Source organism: Equus asinus, chromosome 8, assembly GCF_041296235.1.
Source record: "Equus asinus isolate D_3611 breed Donkey chromosome 8, EquAss-T2T_v2, whole genome shotgun sequence".
NCBI lineage: Eukaryota > Metazoa > Chordata > Mammalia > Perissodactyla > Equidae > Equus > Equus asinus.
The window spans coordinates 37,621,645-37,646,159 of NC_091797.1; the positions used below are offsets into that span (position 1 = coordinate 37,621,645).

Genomic DNA, 24,515 nt, shown 5'->3' on the forward strand with positions numbered 1-24,515 from the left:
CCTGCCTCGGGCAGGCAAGGGCTCCTGGGGTTTGAATCATAAAACCGTTAAGTGAACTCTGACCAAGCCGCCTCTTTGTTGTCTCCTACTTCCTCAAGCAGAGCACAATCTGACAGCTGCTAGCACAGTCTGAATGTGTTAAGAGTTTGGGGTTGTTTGTTTTTCAATGCACGAGTATGCCATCTTCTAATAGCCAGGAATATCATTAATCTGATAAAAGTTCTAACTGACCTATTTTGCTAGAAAAGTCTTTCACTACACTTTTAGAGTATCCACTCACTTGATGATTCTAAATTATTACAATCGGGTGAAATATAAAAACTATTCTGGCCTCACTCAGAGAAGTCCCTTCCTCCACAATAAACACTCGGCTGGTCTCCACTCTTTCCTATTCCATGGTTGTTCGAGTACATTCTCAAAGTTACGGTGTGAGTGCGTGTATGCGTTTTGTTAGGTTTGTTGGGAATCTAAGTTCCAGGAGTCTCTTTCGCGAATCTGCCTTTACCGAGAGGTTGATCTATTCTAAGTGTGCACAGTAACTCTAACTGATAACACAGCTTTTCACCTAATTGAGTACAATTTAATCATAAAAGGACCCTCACCTGGTGCACAGCTGGCTCTGTGGCTTAGGTGGCTAAAGCGCCTGTCTCGTAAACAGGAGATCCTGGGTTCGAATCCCAGCGGGGCCTAACTGCTTTTTTTTAAAACCCGGTCCTCCTTTCTGGCAATTCATTCAAATTTTTAGTCTGAAATCATCTTTAATCTAAACAATATCAAATCCACTGCTTGGAGCTTTAATCTCCGCAACCTCTCCTCCTTCTTTTGCATTCCCAATGACTCTCAGGCTCTCTACTGGTGATCTATCACATGGTTATATTGGGATTTAACTACTTGGGTGCTCAAGATCAGTCATGAATAGAGAATTTCTAAAACAAAATTGGAAAAATTTTAAGTCAAACCGTTTAAAAACATACTCTGCTGGTTTCTCAAACTCCAAGCAGTCTTACTTAAATCAGACATAGTTAGAATATGTTTGCAATTTATTGAACATTTGCTATTGTCGCATTTTGTATGTTTTCTCCCATACCTTTAAATCTCTAAAATAGTCATGAAAGTAAGCATTATGATGTACATTTTACAGATGAGAAAGCTGAGAACAGGGGAGAAATGAAGTAACTTGCCCAAATCACAGCTAGTAAATAGTTAATCAAGCTAGAGTTTAAACCAAATTCTTCCCAAAGTCATGGTCTTAAATATAAATATTCTTATTTATAAAATAAAATAGTGTCCAGTATGTTTTAGAATAATAGTTTTTAAAATTGGATGGTACTGAACTCATTAGATTATCTAACGAAAACTTTCGCCTATGATCATCACCAAAAAAAAAAAAAAAAACCCAGTAGACTTAAAAATAAATTTCGTATGTTCTTTCAAGGTTTTCACCAACCCCATTCAGCTCTTGAATGTCCATGAACCGCTAAAAAATCCTTGACTTTCACAAATAGAGTAAACCACAAATGAGTGTTAAGAAAACAGAAGCTATTATAGAAACACAGTTTACTTCTTGACATTGATTTCTACAGGACTAGTATTTCCTCTCCTGGTGTGACTTAAATTGGGCTATTAGGCACAGACATCTGGTTGGAGATGTCATGACTCTGGACCAGCATGCCAATTCCAAGAAATTATATTTCTGGATGTGAGGTCACTGAATTGAGTTCTGGAAGGAATTCTATCTGCGCAAACAATTCTTACAGCTGATCCCAAGCAGCACAAAGATTTACTTTCATCTATTTTAGCTGATAGTTATGAAGCTCATTCATTCATCACTCATTCATTCCAAAAATTATGTATTGGCCTACGCATCCAATGTGTGGAAAGGTGAGTTGAAGAGGTCTGGTCTCCACCTCAAAGGAGATAAGAGCTTAGTGTGGAGGAAGGAGGAGATAGAAATAAATTAATAATCAAAAACAGAAATGTAACATCATGGCTATGATAAATGCTAAAAAAACACAAAAGAGTGACTGAGATTTAGGAGAACATATGTGGGATTTCGTTTAATCAGGGAGGTCAGAGAGAGAGAAAGAGAGACTTGAGGTGCAAAGAAAGAAAAATTATGAAGAAAGAGAGGCACAGCATAGGACCATCCAGGCAGAGGGAACCAGGTAAAGTGCATAGAACTGAAGAAAAGCCAATATCGCTAGAATGGAAAGGATATAATCAAGCAGGATGAGAAATGTGGCTGCAAAGGGATAGGGCTAAACTGTGACAGGCTTTTACCGGTCATGTGGAGGAGTTTTAATTTTACGTTAAGAGCAGCCAGAATGCATGTGGAAGTCGACATGAACACATAATCATTTTTAAAAATTACTAACCAGGACAAAAAATTGTGATGTTGAAGATTTATGTTCCTAAGTTGTTTATTGTTTTCTTTTTGGAAAATAGGTTTAAAATGAAAAAGAGTAGAATTTAAGGAACATAACCAGAGGTGCAGAAAGCGTATATGTAAGAAATAAGTCAAGAGAACTGACATCAAGTTTTATGGAGAAAAATCCCCCAAATTGAGAGAGTCTGTTTCCATAACTCCAAGGGAGGTATGGCTCATGAGTGACTCCTTTTCAAAATGTTTTTAGAGCAAAACTTTGGCAGTTGGATTGGCTCCTGTTTACACTTCGACTTTGTACCATACATCATGAAATTTCCCAGGGGTTTGCTGTAGCCACCTATGGTTCTACTTTTTCTGATGCCAGCCTTTCCAAAAGTCTCTTGATCAGAAACACTTGTATTCATGGTCATACTGAGATAAAAGCCAATTTTGAAGCCACTTATTCTGAGCTGGGCCCGGTCAGGTTCAGGTAAATCTAAAGTCTTTAGTGACATTGATTTGCATACATCTTCTTTCTGACATTCAAGACCTATACAATGTATATAATTTGTGCACAACAAAGTACACGAAATACATTTTAGGGAAAAGTGGATCATATATTCATAAAGAAAAGTATTTTTGTGCCAGAGGGGTTGTACAGCCCTGGGGATGTAGCTCAGTGGTAGAGCGCATGCTTTGCATGTATGAGGTCCTGGGTTCAATCCCCAGCATCTCCAGTTTCTTATTCCTCAGTATCCGCTTAGCATGATTTTTAAACACTGGATCTTGATAAACAAACATACTTGGTCTTTAGCACTTTTGATATTCCTAAGCAATTTAAACTTAACGAAATCAGATTTCATTCTAGTTTGAAAGTCAAACATACTGCTGAAAGAAATTTACCTTCTTCTACTGCCATTATAACAAAGTCCATTACGAAAAGCCCACAACTTGTATCATACTTAACGGTGAAAAATTGACAGCTTTTCTTCCAAGATCAGGAGAAAGGCAAGGATGCCCATTCTTATAACTTCTATTCAACATAGTACTGGACGTTCTAGCCAGAGCAATTAAGCAAGAAAAAGAAATAGAGTGCATCCAAATAAGAAAGGAAGGAAGAAGTAAAATTGTCCCTCTTTGCAGGCAACATGATCTTATATATAGAAAACTCTAAAAACTTCATTGAAAAACCATTAGAACTATTGAACAAATTTAGTAAAGTTGCAGGGTACAAAATCAACACAAAAAAGTCAATTGTGTTTCTATACACTAATAATGAACTATCTGAAAAGGAAATTAGGAGAACAATCCCATTTACAGTAACACCAAAAAGAGTAAAATGTCTAGGAATAAACTTGACTAAGTAAGTGAAAGACTTATATACTGAAAACTACAAAACATTAATGAAAGAAATTAAGCAAGTCACAACACATGGAAAAATGTCCCATGTTCATGGATTGGAGACTAAACATTGTTAAAACATCCATACTACCTAAAGCAATCTATAGATTCAATGTAATCTCTATCAACATTCAAATGGTGTTTTTTACAGAAGTAGAAAACAATTCTAAAATTCATATAGAACCACAAAAGACCATGAAGAGTCAAATCAATCTTGAGAGAGAAGAACAAAGCTGGCAGCATCGCATTTTCTGATTTCAAAATATACTAGAAAGCTAAAGTAATCAAAACAATATGGCACTGGCATAATGACAGGCATATAGACCAATGGAACAGAATAGCAAGCCCAGAGGAAATCCATGCACAAATAGTAAAACTGATCTTCAACAGGGATGCCAAAATACACAATGGGGAAAGGATGATCTCTTCAACAAATGGTGTTAGGAAAACTGGATATTCACATGCAAAAGAATGAAATTGCACCCTTATCTTATATCACACACACAAAGCAGCTCAAAATAGATTAAGGACTTAAACGTACATGAGACCTGGATCTGTAAAAATCTTAGAAGGAAACATGATGGAAAAGCTTCATGATATTGGTGTTGGCAATGATTTCATGAATATGACACCAAAAGCACAGGCAACAAAAATAAAAATAAAAAGTAGGACTACATCAAACTAAAAGGCTTAATCCACACAGCAGAAAGCAAAAAAAAAATCAAAGGAAAGAATCTTTTGGTAGATCGAAAAGGCAACCTACAGAATGGGAGAAAATATTTGCAAACTATGTATTTGATAAGGGAGTAATTAAAACCTTTGGGTAAAGGACAGGGATAGAGCCATCTTGCAAGGTGCATCCAATCTCAGGTTCTGGGCTTGGTCAACATGTGTGTAAATCTCAGCCTGGTCCAAGAAGGAAAATTCCACTCAGTAGATTGGGTGAATAAACCTCTATCCTGTGGAATAAAAATTGTAAGAGAGGTGCTGAACACTTAAATGTAAAAGGTCATAACAATTTAGAAACAGGTTTTAGTGTAAGGTAGGTGTCCTCAAGGTGTGGTCTTCAGACCAGCAGCATTAGCATTACATCTTGCTAAGCATACAAATTCTTGGGCCCCACTTCAGACCCGTGAGTCAGGAACTCTGGGGGTGGGAGCCCAATATGCCATGATTTAATAAGCCCTGGAGTTGATTCCTATACATGTCAAAGTTCAAGAACCACTGGTGTCAGGAAATGATGAATATGACATTACTATATCACTTTTTAACAGTAACACAGTACCAAGATGTTTCCAAGATTTAAAGATAAAATAATTTGACATATTAGGCCTGAATTTTTATAGTGTATATTAAAATAAATATTTAAGTGCATGAGGGAAATCTAAGGTTTTGAATTTAGTTTTCATATACTGTGAAAACAGTACGTATTTTTAAAAATCAGTGAAATGTGCATTAGACAAAGTACAAACAGCAGCAGATAATTCTCTTGATATTTGAAAGCCCTTGAACACTAGAGAATCTATCCACTAGCCATACAAAAAGAAGCAAAGAGGGAGATAAAGATCAGTAGAAACAGGTTAGAAAAAGCAAAAGGCAGAAATAAAGCCCATTTTCAGATACAGAGTTCCCCCCTGCATTGGGACACAGCTGGACACACGAGGGATGGAGCCCAAGACGTCCCTCATAAGAACATGCTCTACCACTAAGCCACTTCCAAGGGAAGGATGGAGGGAGGGACTTAGGAAGGAAGGGAAGAAGGTAGGTGGAAAGGAAGATCTCTCTAGTCTTTGACCAAAGTCTCTTCCAAAATATAATTCCAGGGATACTTTTCTTAAACCCCAAATCAGTTTAATTTCACAAATACGTATGAAGTGCCTGCTAACCACAGGCTCTCTGCTTTCCTCTCACGACTTGTAGCACAGTTTTCCACTGTTGTCTAGGTCCTGCAGGGCTGTGAGCCCAAGCTGTACCGTCCATCGCAGAACTTTACTCAACCATCTAATCGCTAGTAGCTCTGAGCACAAAAGGCATGGTCTAAATCAATAAGTTTATGACCAAAATTATAAAGAATTCCTCATTCATGGAGAGTAATTGCAACCCCTGGTTCTCTGGATTCAAAGGCTGAAAGGTTAGCATCTCCCCGGCGGGTCAATGCAGTCAGGGGGCTGAACATCTTGAAACCATTTAGACCTGGCAGTGCTCAACCTCTGGAGGCTGGTGCTCAAAGAATTTAGGACCTTCCACCGCTCGGTGATTGTGTAATATGTAGTTATTATGTTTGAGTCTCATTCGTTACCGAAATTCAACAGAAAAATGACTCCACCCCTAAAACTGGCCCGGCATCACTACTCACAGATTGGAGTAAGTGCTACCAATGTGTCCATTCTTCCACGTCGGGGCCCTGGCAGGCTTCCCGAGTTACATCCAACATACAGTCTGGCCTGTAATTTTCTCCTCACCACCACGCCTGCTGCCTTCCTTCATGTGGCTCCTTCTCTGGAATTGAACACTGATTAAAATCTCACTGATGCAAATTTTGCAAATGTGTAAAGTGAACACGTTGCTTGGGGCCTTCCCAAGTTCTTGGAAAGTACAGGTACAAGCGAACCTGATCATCAGCTTCGGGTTACATCTGCCAAGTTGGCTTCCTTGGAAAAATAACTTGCATCCCGCATCCACAGTCCCGCCAGATTTTAGTTCGGGAATGAATGTAGCGATCTGAGCAGGAGAGGAGTGTATTTTCACTGACCCCACCAAGTGTCCTTAGTCATGCAGGCTTAGTCAAGCAGAGCCTGTGCTCTGAAAGGATAAAATAGGTAAAGACTCACTGGTAGGAAGAAGGGAAGGGGATACACCTGGCAGTTGGCCCAGGATCAAAGGAGCCCCACCAAGAAGCCAAAAAAGCCCGAAGAACGTGCAGCACGACTGCAAACGCTTGCACTAGGGGCGGCCTTAGTCGCTGGCTCCAGAATGAACTTGACCTCGGACGGGAGAGGCAGTGTCTTGTACTCAATTGCCAACCCGGACCCAGCTTATGGGGAACAACACTTGCAACACTTCCCAGGCCTAACCACTACCCGATACCGGAGCTGAGCGAGCTCGAGACACGTCCATGAGCGATCCCCGCGCGGACTGGTTGGCTAGAGGCTCCAAGGACCAGGCAGGCAACAAGGACTGAGGCAGAGGAGAAACGGGAAGCCAAGCGATGGCTCCAGTGGAAGAGAGACTATGGCCCCCAAGGCACATCCTGCGCTCCCAGGACCCCTTCCTACCACCTGAGAAAAGCGGCCACACAGCCACGGATCGTTCCTTCACTCTCGAGGTTTCCGCGATACATTTTCTACCCTGGCCGAAAAGAGAGAGGAGGGAATTGGGACGAAGAAGAAGGGGCAGCGGTGGTCTGGCCGCAGCGCTTTCTTACAGCAGAGCGCTCCACTAGCCCAGGAGCGCACCCAAACACAGCTGGGGCCGGGGGGGGGGGGGGGGGTGGGGGGGGGGGGGGTGGGGGGGGGGGGGGGGGGTGGGGGTGGGGGGGGGCGGAGGTGTTGAGTGGAAGAGGGAGGAGGCCGCAAAGTCTAGCAATCTGCAAGCTAGCTTAGGGGGAGCAGGATGCTGTCATCTCCGCCGCAGCTGGACCCGAGCAGGGACCCGCCATTCGTACCCAGCCGGGGTATCAGAGACGACCCGAGGTGCAAGGCAATGTTTACTCCACAGCACACAGGACTACGTGGTAGACGGGGACTGACGTCCGGTTGAGCCCGCGTGGACCGCTCGGTTACCAGCGCGTCTGGCCGCCAACGCCGGCGACTGGCACGCCCCGGTCAGGGCACCCAGAGCTCCCTTCCACCCCTCGCGGACTGCACAGAAACCACTCACCGGGGCGAGGAGCAGCGGATGGTGGGTAGAGGGGAGGTGAACTCTGGGATAGAGAGATGCTCGGCAAGAGGTGGAGACTTAACGGAACTCTGTGGTCGGGAGATGGGGATGGGGCTACGCGAGGCAGTAGAGTCGTTGGATGTTTGCGCCTCATTAATCCCGGTGTACCCGCTTTTGCTCCCATTGACGAGGCTTTCAGTAAGAAGTCCATCCACGCCAATGGTCTTGAGCCTTGCTAGAGGATAAAACCATTGACTTTATTGCTAATTTTTATATATTTATATTCATTTATTTTTATGTCTCCCGTATTCGGTTCCAAACATTTCACCTCAGCGTTTGCCGTTTTTTTCTCCTATTGTTTTTCTACTCTCTCTTCCTCTTTCCAACACGGCTGTGCCAGAGGGATTTGGGGAATACTTAGGGCACCACCGCTGCTCTGGGCACTTTCTGGGAGATTTCCAGTGCTCCAGAGACCCCAGGAACAGCACGACTGGTGACAGAGCAGGACTAGTTCCAACCATAGAGAAGGCGGCGTCCACGGGGAGGAAAACCCGGTGAAGCCAAGGAGTCTGCAACAAGGAGGAAAGGCCGGCATGGAAGGCGAGGAGCTGTGTCCTGCCCTCCACAGTTGGCCAAGGCAGAAAGGAGCGAGTGAGAGGCAGGACAGGGCACAGGCTGGAAATGTGACCTGGCTCCAAATGCTAGGAGCTACCCCGCGGAGTCAACGGGGCATCCCAAGCTGACTCCTAGAGCAGAGACAAGGCCTGGTCTGCGAGGAATGTTAGTCTGCCCAACCCGCGATGTGAATGCTAAAATTAAACCCCCGAGAAGAGAGAACAAGGACCATGCTTTTGTTGCTGAAGAGTGGGAGGACAGATGTTGGCAGCTAAGACTGTGAACAGTTCTGAAATATACTCCGCGGTCTGCTCCGTGGAGCACAGTGATCGCCTGCACCAGGGAGGGGACGTTCCGGAGCTCTGGTGTCAGCGATGGAACGTTGGTAGCCCTTACCCATCCAGTCTCCAGCAGAATTACCAAATACGCCACACCAGCCCCGTGTCCACATCACAGTGTCACCGGGAGGCCGGAGCCGTCTCACTACCGGCGAACTGGATCTCTTTTTCTGTGGGTCTTTGCCAAGTGTAGATTCAGTAAAACCAACTGATGCGGTTCAGACTCAGCTTGTGTCTTAGGCCAGCTAACCAACAAACAACCTGAACAAATCGCTGCGGGGTACTTATCTCCGGCATCCATGCTCCACGGACGCCCAGAACTTTGGCTGAAATCTGAGAAGCACAGCCACCCACTGCTGCAAGCCCAAATTGGTCCTCATGTACAATTCTTGGCCTTTATTCACTGGGCCAAGTCTTGTCTTTCAAGACTCCTGGAGTCATCAATTTCTGATCAAGAATGTGTTATACTTTCTGTCTGCTGTTGTAGTTACCCACACTTGTCTTTGCCAGGGCATTTATATTGTACTGAAATTATCTGTTTAGATATTTGTGAATCCCCCCTCTTTCCCATACACTTCATCACAACATTCTCTCTACTGTAACATATATTCTGAACAGAGTATACCTGTAATTTATTTCTCACGGTTCTTTTTTGAGTGACTACTATGTGCCAGGCTCTATGGCAGGGGCTTGAGATGGAGTGGTGAGAAAATCAGTCACAGTCTCTGCCCTCCTGAAGCTACCTTACTAGAGAAGGAAACAAACTTAATCAAATAACATAAATCTGCAGTTGTAAACCGTGCTAAATGATATTAAGGGGAAGCAGAGGGAACCTATGGATGGTATTATTTAATAAGCATTTGTTAAATCGACCTGATTTTGTTTCTCTGAATGTAGTTAGAAAGAGGCGACAGAATTAGTCAGCTATACTCCATACTATCTTCAGGAGACCTATTGGTCAATAATCAGAGGAAAAAGTAGCCATTTGTCTTTGGGGATGTAGCTCAGTGGTAGAGCGCATGCTTTGCATGTATGAGGTCCCGGGTTCGATCCCCAGCATCTCCACTTTAGCTAGGCTGTAGCTGAGTTTTAAGGTTCAGTGCGTTAAATTACCAAGAACGTTTAAATATTACTCAAACTCCTCCAGTTAGTAAAAATTATAAATCTAATATGTTGAAATCATGTAAATATCTTAGGACAGCTTTAAATCTCATCACTCATTAACAAAATGATTATCAAGCCTTCCTCTAAAACAACTCTCTGAGTGGGGAACATGAAGACAGACATCAATTGACTGAAGGTGAATGATTTGTGACCAGCAATATAGTTTTCTGGAGCTCAGTTGAAGGTGATTCTACCCTCTTCTCTTGGCTATATTGGATCATCTTCTCTTAAGAGTTGCACTTTGAGCTTTATATCAGGAACTATCTGAGCTATTTCCTCTAAAATACTTTTTCCTCCTTGGTCTTTTCACCAATACACTATTTTTTTTTGACTATCATATACACGACCTATTGTGAACCAATTTTTCAACTGCTTGTTGAATGGTCTGGTTCAATTGAATCTCAGGTCACTTGAGTGACCTAAATCCTCACTTTTTCTTCTCATCAAGAAGAGCTGAGTTACTGGCACAGTCTTGAACAAAGAGCTCTGCAAATCAGATTTCTAAAAAGATTTTTGACCACAGATTGAGGAGAAAACAGAAATAGCTGCAAGGATGTAATAGAAGAGTACATAATTTGCATGCGTGAGGTTCCCAGTTCTATCCCTGTTATCTCCACTTTATGTCTTCTCCACCAAGGGACAAGTTGCAGTAAAACCTCTAGTTGCTCATCTCTGTTCATTCATGGCTTATTTTATTCTCTTTGTCATGCCACTGCTAGTTTTTACTTTCAACTTTCCTTCCCACTTCCTTGTGGTATAAAGATGCCCTTTTGGTGGTATTTTTGGTCAACAATCAGAAAAGTCAACAATACCCATAGTGAAGGTGTGGTTCAACGGTAGAGTAAAGGAATCCTCTTGGAGGACACAAATTTGATCCGCAGCATTTCCTCTTTTCATCTGCCTCTTTAAAAGTCAAGACATGGCTAGAATTCTGTAAACAAAACAAGGCTTTTGGTTTTGGCCCCTTAGCAACTCTTAAAATAGACTAAAACACCAGAAGTATAGGCAGTCAAATTTAGATATATCTGTTTGTTTATGTATTTATTTATTTATTTTTATTGATATTTCATTTTTATTGATACTAGCGCATTCCATGTGCTAGCTGGCTCAGTAGGTTAGGTGCTGATACTGAGCAAGCTTTTGCTTGTTGTAAGGGCCTCTTTTATGAATGGTAAATTTAATTTGTCCTTTCACGTAAGTCTCCCACATCTATTTACTCTATGTCCTGTCTAATATCACATGATGAAAGCTTTTCCTCTTTTGATTCTAGGTTAAAATTTCTCTATTTTCCATTATTGCCCCATAATTTTCTTTTCAATAGATCATCCTTGTTCTGATGGAGCAGCTGTTGACCTAAGGAATGAGAACTTAATAAATTGAAGACTGACGCCACACTGATCATATACGCTCGTGATTGTTCTTGTGTTCTGTGACATGTAAACATGAAACATTTACAAGTAACTTAAACATAAAATAACCAAGTCAGTACCACCTTTCTTTATCTTAGTTTGAAAAAGAAGTGCAAATGCTGAAATGAAGCCACATTGCTTCTAATGTCAGAACCTCTTGGATGCTGTTCCATCGACTCTTTGGTAGAAGGGGGAGAATAAAGTATGGGTGCGTGTCCCACTCTGTCAATTATCTTGCAGTAACATTATAATCTTTGCCACAGGAAAGTTCTTCATTCTAACTTCCCTTCTTCCTGGTTTCCCTTTGACACCAACTGCTTTTAAATAATATATACCTTAGAACATAGCTCAGCTAGAATGAATTCTCCATGGAGGTTAGAACAGATCTTTTTTAATTACATAGCTGGTTCTGAAGAAAAAAGCTTCTCATACAAGAGAAAGTTGGATATACAAACTAGCTCTCCATATTGCACCACTCTGGTTGACCTGTCAGTAGGCAAAGGCGTCATTATTATGTTTTTATGGTTGATATTTGGTTCTATTCTTTCATAATAATTACTGAGGACAAAATTTTAATAAGAAATAATAACAATTCAAAACCTCTTTCTTTCCTATTAAGCACACAGTAAGTTAACTGTCATCATCATTATCACCTTTATCATCATAATTTTCATTACTATTATCATATATTGGCACACAAGACTCTAACAAGCACAATCTGTAAGGTTACGAAAAGTAAGAGATAAATTTGAATAAATCAAAATTAAATATTTCTTTATTTTCACCTTATTCTTTAGTTTTAAAGAAACTAAAGATTGTTAAAGATTAAGATATCTTAGAAACAAAGGATGCGTTAGCAAAAATTAACACATTGATGACTGTGATGATTAGTTTTGTGAGTCAACTTGACTAGGCCATAGAACACCCAGGTATCTGATTAAACATTATTTCTGGATATGTCTGTGGTTGTTTCTAGAAGAGATGAGCATTTGAATTGTTAGTAAAGCAGATAGCCCTTCCCAACATGAATGGGCATCATCCAATCTGTTGAAGGCCGGAACGCAGAGGAAGGTTGCCCCTGACCCTTTGAGCTGGAACACCAGTCTTCTGCCTCAGGGCTTCTAATCTCAAGTGTTGAGACTTGGACTGGAATCTGCATCATCGGCCCTCCAACTCTCAGACCTTCAAACTACATCATATATATATATATATATATCATGTATATATATCATATACATATGACATATACATGATATATATATATGACATCACATATATTCTATTGGTTTTGTTTCTCTGGAGAATACTGACTAACACAATGACAGATTAGGAGAAGTGGATTTGCAATATTTAAAATCAACAATGAAATCATTTCTAGAATATTCAAAGAATAACCACAAATCAATAATGAACTTGTCAACTCTTCACATTGCTCAGATTTCTTTTTAATACCTTTATTGAGGTATAATTGATATACAAAGAGCTACGCATATTTAATGTGTACAATTTGATAACTTGGGACATAAGCAACACTCATTATACCACCAACACAAAGTAACAGACATATCCACCACTTCCCAAAAAGTTTTCTTGTGTCCGTTTGTTTTTGTTTTGTGTGTGAGAGAGACAGAGAGAGAGAGAGAGAGAGATCTATCCTCTTAACAAATTTTGAAGTGCACGATACCTTATTGTTAACTATAGGCACTATGTTGTATAGCAGATCTCTAGCATATTCATCTAGTACCATTGAAACTTTATACCCATTGAACAACAACTCCCCATTTCCTCCACACTAAAGTCCCTGGTAATCACTATTGTGTCCTCTACTTCTATGAGTTTGACTGTTAGAGATAGCTCATATAAGTGAAATCGTGCAGTATTTGTCCTTCTGTGACTGGCTTATTTCACTTATCATAATGTCCTCCAATTTCATCCATGTTGTTGCAAATGGCAGGATTTCATTTTTTTAAGGCTGAATAATATTCTTTTATGTATGTACCACATTTTCTTTATGCATTCGTCTGTCAATGGACACTTCAGTTGTTTCCATATCTTGACTACTTTGAATAATGCTGCAATGAACACGAGAGTGAAAGTATCTCTTTGAGATCCTGATTTCAATTCTTTGGGATAGAAATGCAGAAGTGGGATTGCTGGATCATTTGGGAGTTCTATTTCTCCTTTTCTGAAGAACCTCCATGCTGTTTTCCACAGCTGCTGTGCCGTTTTACATTCTCATCAACAGTGTACAAGAGTTCCAATTTCTCCACATTGTCTCCAATACTTAACCTTTTATCATTGTTTTTTATAATAGCCATCCTATCTGTGGCTATCGAAAGATATCTCATTGTAGTTTTGATCTACATGATACATATATCATCACGTTGTAAATTTAAATGTATTACAATTCGATTTGTAAATTACCTCAATAAAGCTGAGAAAAACTGCATACTCTGCAATTATTTTCAAAGAACAGAAGCCACTCTTTGATGAAAATAAAATAAAATTAAAATATATTTAAATATATGATATAAAGTATGTAATGTAAAGTATAAAAATTTTAACTCTTTATTTTGGACATTTTAAAACACAGTAGAGATCATACTGTAATGAATACCTACATAACTATCACACAACTTCAGCATTTCTCATAATTTTGTTGTTACTGTTTAATTTTTACCAACTTTCACTCTTTATTTTTGCTTCTTTCCTTCTGGAATACAAACCAAATTCCAGACGTTATACTAATTTCAACTATAAATATTTTGCGATGTATAACTAATAGTTATAAACTTTCTTTTTAACATCACCATAATAATACCACAACCAGTATAATTAATAAAACTTCTTAACATAATCTAATGCTCAGTCCATGTTCAGTTGTTTTATTTTCCAACTATTTTGTTTGAATCAGGATCCAAACACGTTATGTTTGTCTGGTATCCTCCTCGCATGTCATTTAATCTGTACCCATTCCCCCTCCCTCTTTTTCCCCATGTCATTTTTTTCTTTAGGTTCAGTTTGTCCAGGAGGATTTCCCACATTCTGCCTTTGACTGATTGCTTCCTTATGGTGTTATTAAGCATATTCCTATATTCCTAATATTTACTGTAAACAGATTGTTTACCTAGAGAAAGCATTAATTTTTAACACAAGTATTTCATCGGTACTGTCAGGTATGTTCTATTTCACTGCGGTCAAGAGGCACATGATGGATAATGGTCTCACTTTTAATGATGTGACATTGATCATTCATACCAGGTGATGTCAGTCTGCTCCATCCATTCTGGAGTCCCCCATCCAATTTCACCTCATGGTTGTAGCAGCCACTGAAGATCGCAACTTGGATGCATTACAGCAATATCAGTTGCAAAATGTTGACTCTCATTTTACTATTCCTCCTGCATGTATTAGCTGTAATTCTTCTACAGAGAAAATCTTCCCCTCATCAAGTATATTTTTATCCTGAAGTACATTCTATGTAAGAGAGGTAGTATAAATACTTGATTCTTTTCTCTCATTTGTCAGCTTTCAAAACAATAAATTGATGTCCAAAAACCTCCAGTGGCTGAATGTAGGAAGACTATGCTGTGTGCGTGTGTGCGAATTTTATATCCAGGTGCTTTACTAAATTCTCCATTTGTAGCTTTTCTCTTTTGAGGAGTGGTTTCCAGATACATAATCCTATCAAGATATAGGGAGATAGCCCTAGCCCTTCCTATCCAATGCTTCATTCTCCAATCACTTTTTCAGGCTACATACCTTGACTATTACCTCTATTATAACATTAAACAGTAGTGAAGATAATGGATATCCTTGTCTTGTCGGGGAAAAAATTTAAATGTATTTGACCACAAAATACCTGGCTTAAATAGGTGGTACAGGTCATAAAAACCTACTAAAAATACATTTTACAGCGTTATTTTCCAGAATAAAAAAATAATTTCTAGAAATCAATAAGTTTAAAAGGGACAACTTTTTCCCCTCTTGCGTTATGTATTCAACCAACATTTCCAACTAGCTCTGGCCTAGGCAAACCAGCTATGATTTTTGTATTGGTTAAGACATGTTGGTGTTGTGGGATACTTATTTGTGTTGGGGGCATTAGAAGTGGTTGTCCACTCAAATTTATTTCTAAAATGAGCCCAACTTGTCATTCACTTTGATTGAAATTTTCTTGAACAAGAGATATTTAGATGCTTGGTTTCTCACATTCGCAATGAGTTATCTCAGCAAAGTGGCGGTGGTTCTAGATTCACTGAACCAGCCAATCTTCATTCAATCTGTATCATTCATTTTAGTCTTGGAAAGCAACACACACTATGACAGACAGTACTTATTGTCCCTCGTGTGCATGCAACCCTACCATTTATAACTGGGGCCCACTGCTTTCATATCTGGTGATTCAAGAAAACATAAAGTACAAGTGGTGGGATGTTCATAAGAAAGAAATTAATAAGATCTTTTTCAGCCATTCCACCTCCAGTGTGTTCTTTGCTCCGAGAACTCTTCAGAATTCAAAATAAAGCGAATGAAACTGAGGGTCTGTTATTTTTATCTTCTTTTCTGTTTTCAGCACGGAATCCAAAGAAATTAAGACAATTATTTGCAAAAAGGCTTGTTACTTAGGATCCCGGACATTTCAGGTGGTGGCAATGCTGTCGGGGCAGAAACTGGGTACCACAAACGCAGTATAGGCAACCAGAAAAGTGAATGGAAGCAGACACTGGGTTTAAAGAAAGAAACGAAGGGAAAACAGCTCTACTCACAAATGCTTTCTCTTAAAACTGGTGGAGGTGCCGGGGATTGAACCCGGGACCTCGTACATGCTAAGCACGCGCTCTACCACTGAGCTACACCCCCAGCTGCGACCATTTTACTTTGGATTCCTTTCGTGATTTATAATCATTATTTTTTCGCTTCTTAAAGGTTCACTGAATTGCAGAGAAAACGTGAATGTAAACTTCTCCATTTGCGAAACGTACTGCGCAGCGGTCTCAGAAGAAAACAACAGAATGAGGCTCCAAAGAAGGAGGCTAAAAAGCGACAATCTGTTGTCTCTCGCTCTTTCCAGCTTCATTTCCTGCCTTTTCCACGTGTAAAGCCTCAGAAGGCCGAAGCAAGTAGCTGAGCCGCTGGGGTACCCGCTGAGAAGGTGGCGTTGGGAAGAGATCTGGGGTGGAGTCAAAGGGGGTCCTCGCCTGTAGCACTTCAGTTTCCGTGTCCAGCACCAGCCTCCTTGGAACAAAGACCCTCAAATCATCCCCATTTCCGGAAGCCAAAAAAATCCATGGACTATTTCGTGGTGATGGCAGGGAAGGTCCCTGCGAGTTCACCATGTCCTGCATCGATCACTTAGGACAAACTGGAAATCACGTAGGCGCCCAGATCCGCGACCAGAGCAACGTTTACCTCCCGCAAAACCCTGGTGGTCCCCTGCTATGCGCAGCTGGTCGAGGGTGGGGTGGGGGTGTTGCTTAGGCGCAAGGTGAGGAGGCATGGCAGAATTGGCTTCTGTTTCCCTACGACCAATCCGTTGGGAACCGGGAAACTATGAAGAATTACTGGTTCCTTGGATGTTTTTTGGGGGGACGGGGTGGGGGTAGGAAGGAGCTGTCTATATTTTAAAGAGCTGTCCTGGCCTTGCCCAAGTTCACAGCAGTTGATTTCCCTAGCGCCTCCGGTGCAGTCTCTCTTTCTCTCTTTGAAACAATTTCAAACTTACTAAAAAGTTGAAAAAACAAAAATAGTACAAATCCGTATACCTTTTATCCAGATGTAACTATTGTTAATGTTTTATCCCGTTTGCTTTATCATTTGCTTGCTTTCTCTCCCATTTGTAAGTTGCAATACACCGTATTCTTTTACCCTTAAATACTACATAACCACAGTACTCTTACGAACTTTAGCTAATTTAGCATTGATACAATAGCTGTGTTTAATCTACAGTCTGCATTCCAATTTGACCAATTGACCAATTTCCTCCTCTAGTGCAGGATCTACTCTAGGGTCAAGTATTGCATTCAGATGGCACGTCTTTTTAGCTTTTTTAAAATCTAGAACATTTGTCTTTTATGATATTGACATGCTACTTGAAGAATGTTGTCTTTTTAATTTACTTTTTTAAATAGAATGTCTTTCACTTTGGATTTGACATGTTTTCTCGTGATTAGATTCAGGCTATGCATTCCCCACCGGAATACTACATAGATGATGTGTGCTTCTCAAACTATCATATCTGGAAACAAGAGAGGGATATCTGCCTTGGACTGGTGAGGTTAACTTTGATCACCTGGCTTGTGGGGAAATAATTTAAGACTGCGAATATTTTGCTCCTTCTCAAAATTTGCCCCAAGATTTAACATCCACTGTCTGAACCAATTTTTATTATAACGGTTGCAAAATGATGATTTTTCAACTCCAGCCCTCCCGTGACATTTACAGTCACTGCTTGGCATGCTACTAAGCAAGACTTCCTGCTTTTCCCCATTAATTTCTTAATTTATTATTTGTATGGATTCCTATTTTTTCAATGGTTCATAGTTGATTACAATACTTAATTACTTTGGTGCTCAAATAGTCCCAGATTTGGCCAGTGGGTGTTCCTTCAAACTGGCTCCTATGTCTGTTTGCAATGCCCATGTCATTTTTGGAGTAGTCTTTGCTTTCTCACTCACTCTCTTGTTTCCACTCGCCTAGGCTGAGTCTGTCCTCATGTCCAGTAAATAAACACCCAACACTGGGACTCCTGCCCAACAGAAGTGAATGAGGAAGCTGACAAGCAGGATGAGAATTTGGGCTGGGGAGTTGTATTTTATTTTCAACTGATTTGATCCTCTGGTCTGACATACCCCTTGCAAAACAAATAGGGGTGAGGGAAAAAATCACAAAGATAATATTGAGTGAAAGAAACCAACGTAGTGTATATTTCTGTTTGTATAAAATTGCCAAAACTAATACAGTATAAAAGTCAAGTTAGTTACCTCTTGTGGATGGTGGCTAGAAGATGACAGTCTTGGTTGCTGGAAAAGTTTTGTTTCTTCTCCTGGGTATTGGTTACATGAATGTATTCCATTTATGAAAAATTACCAAGCACAATTTGTGCACTTTTTCTGTATGTTTGTTACACTAAACAAAAACAATGTGTAGAGAGATGTTACTTCAGTCACTGGGAGGTTCCTCTTCCTGTTTCTGCCTGGGATTCATCTCCAGAAGAGATTTCTCCTCTAAGGTACAGTGCTTGCCAATGATATCATGATTAATCATGAATTGAAAGAAAAGAGAAATTCATTATTGTTTCTTGCACTAAGATAAACTCCACAGTGGCTAATACAGTGCATCAAGGAGCACCATCAAGGTTCCACAAGAATCATGGGATAATTAAATGAACGATTTTTTGTAAGCTTTTATTTTTATTTTTTAAAGATTGGCACCTGAGCTAACAACTGTTGCCCATCTTCCCTTTTTTTTTTCTTTCTGCTTTCTCTCTCCAACCCCCCAACCCGCCCCCCCACCCCCCCGCCCAGTACATAGTTGTATGTATTTTAGTTGTGGGTCCTTCTAGTTGTGGCACGTAGGACACCACCTCAGTGTGGCCTGACAAGCCACATCCGCTCCCAGGACCCGAGCCACCGAAACCCTGGGCCACCAAAGTGGAGCGTGCGAACTTAACCACTCGGATTTTATTTTTATAGTACTAGAGAATTGTATGTGATCTGAATCCCTGATTTAGTGTTTCTACATTTAGTTGAGTTCTCTTTTTTCTTTTTCTGTTCTTTCCATTCTGTCCTTCAGGCAGACAAAGCAACGAGGAGTGATATCTGGATTTTATTGGACCTACCCCCTTCAAAACTGAAGCTGGGGATTGCCTCTGGCACTCTAGTTTGCAGCTCCCTCTGAGGATGCCCAGCACCACCGTTAAGACCCGCATCTCAGGGCCTGACTTTGGTTCCACACTCTGCACGGAGTCATGTTCTACAGCATGTACTTCTTCTCTACAATCTACACTCATTTTAAATTCTGTGCTCAGTTTTGAAAAGGTTTTAAGACAACACAAAAGAGACCCAAAGAGCAAATTAGCGAGCCCCCTTTCCCCTTCCTATGGGCCATGCTGGGTAATTCTACTTTCTGGATGAGAAAGTCCAATGAAACTTAATGTTAGGCAGACATTGCTTCAGGAGCAAACACCATTTGGATTTTGTAATAGAGAACACTGGCTTGGGGAGAAACGAGAAACAGTGTTATCTACTTGTTCACAGCGCCTTGCAGTCCGCCAGATTTGGGGTTGAAATGACCTTGAGACTTCTTAGCTATCTAGGTTGGAGATGTTATTTAATCTCTCTAAATCTCAGTTTCTTCATATGTAAACTGGAAATGATAATGCCTATATTTCAATATTGTTGTGAGGTTTAAAGAAGAAATGTAAATAATTTTCATTCACTGAGGCATGGAACAGAGTGTGCTTTTATTATTTGGTGGCTATTATTATTTTTGTTGGTATTAAATTGGGGCTTCTCAACTTGGAGGTGTCCAGTTCTTTCTCCAGCAAAAATGGGTTCATTTGGGATCAGCAAAGAATTGCAATTTGATGTTTGCAACCATGGTAAGCCACATGCAAGTTCCCCAGCAGCAAGATAGGAAAAACTCTTTTATAGAGGGGAAGAGGAAGTTGGGAGGGCTATTGTAAATGAACAGTTCATTGGAGAAACTGAGAGTTCGAGGTGTAGCAGTTTTCCACGGGCTGTTATGGCAGATTGTCATGAGATTCTCATTGGCTGAGCTTCGTGCCAATCAAGAAGAGGAAGTCTTTCTTCTTCCTGTTTGGCTCTGCTATTGTTGTAGGGCGTGAGTGCTCTCCGTTTTGGGCTCCGGTTCCAAGTTAATGAGGCTTCTGTTTACTAATTTCTACAGAGGCAAAAGTATCTTTACGTGATCATAAAAGACAACTCACTAGGAGGACAAAAAATTATAAGCATATATGCATCTTATAAAATAACCTCAACATATACTAAACAAAATTTCATGGCACTACTTGGAGAAATTAGTGAATCCATCTTCATACCTCCATAGAGATGTATTGAAATCTCTATTAATTCTTGCTATTTTGAATTGATTTAAAAAAAAAACAAAGATTAAAAAGACTTGAAGCACAGCATAATCTAGTTTGACATAATGGGCATGTGTAAGTTTATTTTTTTTATTGTAGTCATAATAGTTTATAACATTTAAAATTTCAGTTGTATGTTACTATTTGTCAGTCACCATATATATGTCTCTTTACCCCTTATGCCCCCTTCTCCCTGGTAACCACTAATCTGTTCTCATTGTCTGTGTTTATCTTCCACATATGAGTGAAATCATACGATGTTTGTCTTTCTCTCTCTGGCTTATTTCGCTTAACATAATACCCTCAAGATCCATCCATATTGTTGCAAATGGGGGGATTTTGTCTTTTTTTTTATGGCTGAGTAGAATTCCCTTGTGTATATATACCACATCTTCTTTGTCCACTCACTGGTGGATGGGCACTTGGGTTGCTTCTACATCTTGGCTATTGTGAATAATGCTGCAATGAACATAGGGGTGCATAAGTCTCTTTGAATTGTTGATTTCAAGTTATTTGGATAAATATCCAGTAGTGGGATATCTGGGTCATATGGTATTTCTATTTTTAATTTTTTTTTTTTAAAGATTGGCACCTGAGCTAACAACTGTTGCCAATCTTTTTTGCCCCCATGCTTTATCTCCCCAAATCCCTCTGGTACATAGCTGTATATCTTAGTTGCAGGTCCTTCTAGTTGTGGCATGTGGGATGCCGCCTCAACGTAGCCTGATGAGCAGTGCCATGTCCTCGCCCAGGATCCCAACCGGTGAAACCCTGGGCCACTGCAGCGGAGTGCACGAACTTAACCGCTCAGCCATGGGCCTGCCCCTCTATTTTCAATTTTTTGAGAAATCTCCATACTGTTTTCAGTAGTGGCTGCATCAGTTTGAATTCCCACCAGTAGCGTATGAGGGTTCCCTTTTCTCCACATCCTCTCCAACACTGTTTATTTTCTGTCATGGTAATTATAGCCATTCTAACAGGTGTAAGGTGATATCTCATTGTAGTTTTGATTTGCATTTCCCTAATGATTAGTGATGGTGAACATCTTTTCATGTGCCTATTGGCCATCTGTATGTCTTCTGTTGAAAAATGTCTGTTCATATCCTCTTCCCAGTTTTTGATCGGGTTTTTTTGCTGTTGAGTTGCATGAGTTCCTTATATATTTTGGAGATTAACCCCTTGTCAGATATACGATTTGCAAATATTTGCTTCCAGTTGGTGGGTTGTCTTTTCATTTTGTTCCTGGTTTCCTTTGACTTGCAGAAGCTCTTTAGTCAGATGAAGACCCATTTGTTTATTTTTCCTTTTGTTTCCCTTGCCTGAGTAGACATAGTATTCAAAAAGATGCTTCTAAGACTGATGTCAAAGAGTATACTGCCTATATTTTATTCTAGGAGTTTTATGGTTTCATGTCTTACCTTCAAGTCTTTAATCCATTTTGAGTTAATTTTTGTGTATAGTGAAAGATAATGGTCTACTTTCATTCTTTTGCATATGACTGTCCTGTTTTCCCAACACCATTTATTGAAAAGACTTTCTTTTCTCAATTGTATGTTCTTGGCTCCTTTGTCGAAGATTACCTGTCCATAAATGTGTGGTTTTATTTCTGGGCATTCAATTCTGTTCCATTGATCTGTGTTTCTGTTTTTGTACCAGTACCATGCTGTTTTGCTTACTATTTCTTTGTAGTATATTTTGAAGTCAGGGATTGTGATGCCTCCAGCTTTGTTCTTTTTTCTCAGAATTGCATTAGTTATTTGGGGTCTCTTGTTGCCCCATATGAATTTTAGGATTCTTTGTTCTATTTCCATGAAGAATGTCATTGGGATTCTGATTGGGGTTACATTGAATCTGTAGATTGCCTTAAGAAGTATGGACATTTTAATTATGTTTATCCTTCCAATCCATGTGCATGGAATATCATTCCATTTCTTTATGTCATCATCAATTTCTTTCAATAATGTCTTATAGTTTTCATTTACAGTTTACAGGTCTTTCTCCTCCTTGGTTAAATTTACTCCAGGATATTTTATTCCTTTGTTGCAATTGTAAATGGGATAGTATTCTTGAGTTCTCTTTCTGTTAGTTCAGTATTAGAGTATAGAAATGCAACTGATTTTTTAAAGTTGATTTTTCATCTTGCAATTTTGCTGTAGTTGTTGATTATTTCTAATAGTTTTCTAATGGATTCTTCAGGGTTCTGTCTATATAGAATCATGTCATCTGCAAACAGTGAGAGTTTCACTTCTTCCTTGCCAATTTGGATACCTTTTATTTCTTTTTCTTGCCTACTTGCTTTGGCCAAAACCTTCAGTGCTACTTTGAATAAGAGTGGTGAGGTTGGGCACTCTTGTCTTGTTCCTGTTCTCAGAGGGATGGCTTTCAGTTTTTCCCCATTGAGTGTGATGTTGACTATGGGTTTTTCATAAATGGCCTCTATTATGTTGAGGTGCTTTCCTTCTTTACCCATTTTATTGAGAGTTTTAATCATAAATGGATGTTGGATCTTATTGAATGCATTGTCTGCATCTATTAAGATGATCATGTGGTTTTTACTCCTTATCTTGTTAATTTGGTGAATCACGTGGATTGATTTGTGGATGTTGAACCATCCCTGTGTCCCTGGTATAAATCTCATTTGATCATGGTATATGCCCCTTTTAATGTATTGCTGTATTTTGCGAATATTTTGTTGAGGATTTTTGCATCTATGTTCATCAGCGATATTGGTCTGTAATTTTCCTTGTTTTTGTTATTCTTGTCTGGCTTTGGGATCAGGATGATGTTGGCCTTGTAGAATGAGTTAGGAAGTGTTTTGTCTTCTTCAATTTTTGGGGAATAGTTTGAGAAGGATAGGTATTAAATCTTCTTTGAATGTTTGGTAGAATTATCCTGACAAGCCGTCTGGTCCTGGATCTTTATTTTTGGGGAGATTTTGATTATTATTTCAATCTCTTTACTTGTAATTGGTCTATTCAGATTCTCTATTTCTTCTTGATTCAGTTTTGGGAGGTTGTATGAGTCTAATAATTTACCCATTTCTTCTAGATCCTCCAATTTGTTGGCATATAGTTTTTCGTAGTATGCTCTTGTAATCCTTTGTATTTTTGTGGTATCCATCATAATTTCTCCTCTTTCATTTCTAATTTTATTTATTTGAGCCTTCTCTCTTTTTTTCTTAATGAGTCTGGCTAAAGGTTTGTCAATTTTGTTTACCTACTCAAAGAACCAGCTCTTTGTTTCATTGATCCTTTCCACTTTTCTTTTTCTTTCAATTTCGTTTATTTCTGCCATAATTTTTATTATTTCCCTCCTTCTGCTGACTTTGAGCTTTGTTTGTTCTTTTTCTACTTCTGCTAGGTGTAGTTTAAGATTACTTATTTGAGATTTTTCTTGTTAGCTAAGGTGGGCCTGTATTGCTATGAATTTCCCTCTTAGGACTGCTGTTGCTGCATCCTATATGAATTGGTATGGTATATTTTCATTTTAATTTGTCTTCATATATTTTTTTATTTCTTCTTTAATTTCTTCATTGATCCATTGGTTTGGTTGTTGTTGTACCATTGTTGGTAGCATGTTGTTTAGTCTCCACATATTTGTCACTTTCCCAGCCTTTTTCTTGTAGTTGATTTCTAGTTTCATAGCATTATGGTCAGAAAAGATGCTTGATCTGATTTCAATCTTCTCAAATTTATTGAGGCTTGCCTTGTTTCCCAACATATAGTCTGTCTTTGAGAATGTTCCATGTGCACTTGAGAAGAATGTGTCCTCTGCTGATTTTGGATGGAGTGTTCTATGTGTCTATTAAGTGCATCTGGGCTAGGTTTTCATTTAATTTCACTATTTCCTTGTTGGCTTTCTGTCTAGATGATCTACCCATTGATGTAAGTGGGGTGTTGAGGTCCCCTACTGTTACTGTGTTGCTGTTAATTTCTCCTTTTAGTTCTGTTAATAGTTGCTTTATGTACTTTGGTGTTCCTGTGTTAGGTGCATAGATACTTGTAAGTGTTATGTCCTCTTGGAGGAGTGTCCTTTTTATCCTTATATACTGCCCATCTTTGTCTCTCATTGTCTTTTTTATCCTGAAGTGCACTTTGTCAGATATAAGTATGGCAACACCTGCTTTCTTTCATTTGCCATTAGCTTGGAGTATTATCTTCCATTCCTTCACTCTGAGCGAGTGTTTATCTTTAGAGCTGAGATATGTTTCCTGGATGCAGCATATTGTTAGGTCTTGT

The 24,515-nt window shown here is 39.6% G+C and overlaps 4 non-coding genes across 4 annotated transcripts; 3 read left to right on the forward strand and 1 right to left on the reverse strand.

Moving 5' to 3' along the window:
• The first annotated feature begins 615 nt into the window (after nt 1-615).
• TRNAT-CGU (transfer RNA threonine (anticodon CGU)) lies at nt 616-689 on the forward strand. The gene has a single exon. It is a non-coding gene; the product is annotated as a tRNA-Thr (tRNA).
• Nucleotides 690-3,030: 2,341 nt separating this feature from the next.
• Nucleotides 3,031-3,102, forward strand: TRNAA-UGC (transfer RNA alanine (anticodon UGC)). Its single transcript has one exon. It is a non-coding gene; the product is annotated as a tRNA-Ala (tRNA).
• Nucleotides 3,103-9,591: 6,489 nt separating this feature from the next.
• TRNAA-UGC (transfer RNA alanine (anticodon UGC)) lies at nt 9,592-9,663 on the forward strand. The gene has a single exon. It is a non-coding gene; the product is annotated as a tRNA-Ala (tRNA).
• Nucleotides 9,664-15,962: 6,299 nt separating this feature from the next.
• On the reverse strand, nt 15,963-16,034 carry TRNAA-AGC (transfer RNA alanine (anticodon AGC)). The gene has a single exon. It is a non-coding gene; the product is annotated as a tRNA-Ala (tRNA).
• Between the last annotated feature and the right edge of the window lie 8,481 nt (nt 16,035-24,515).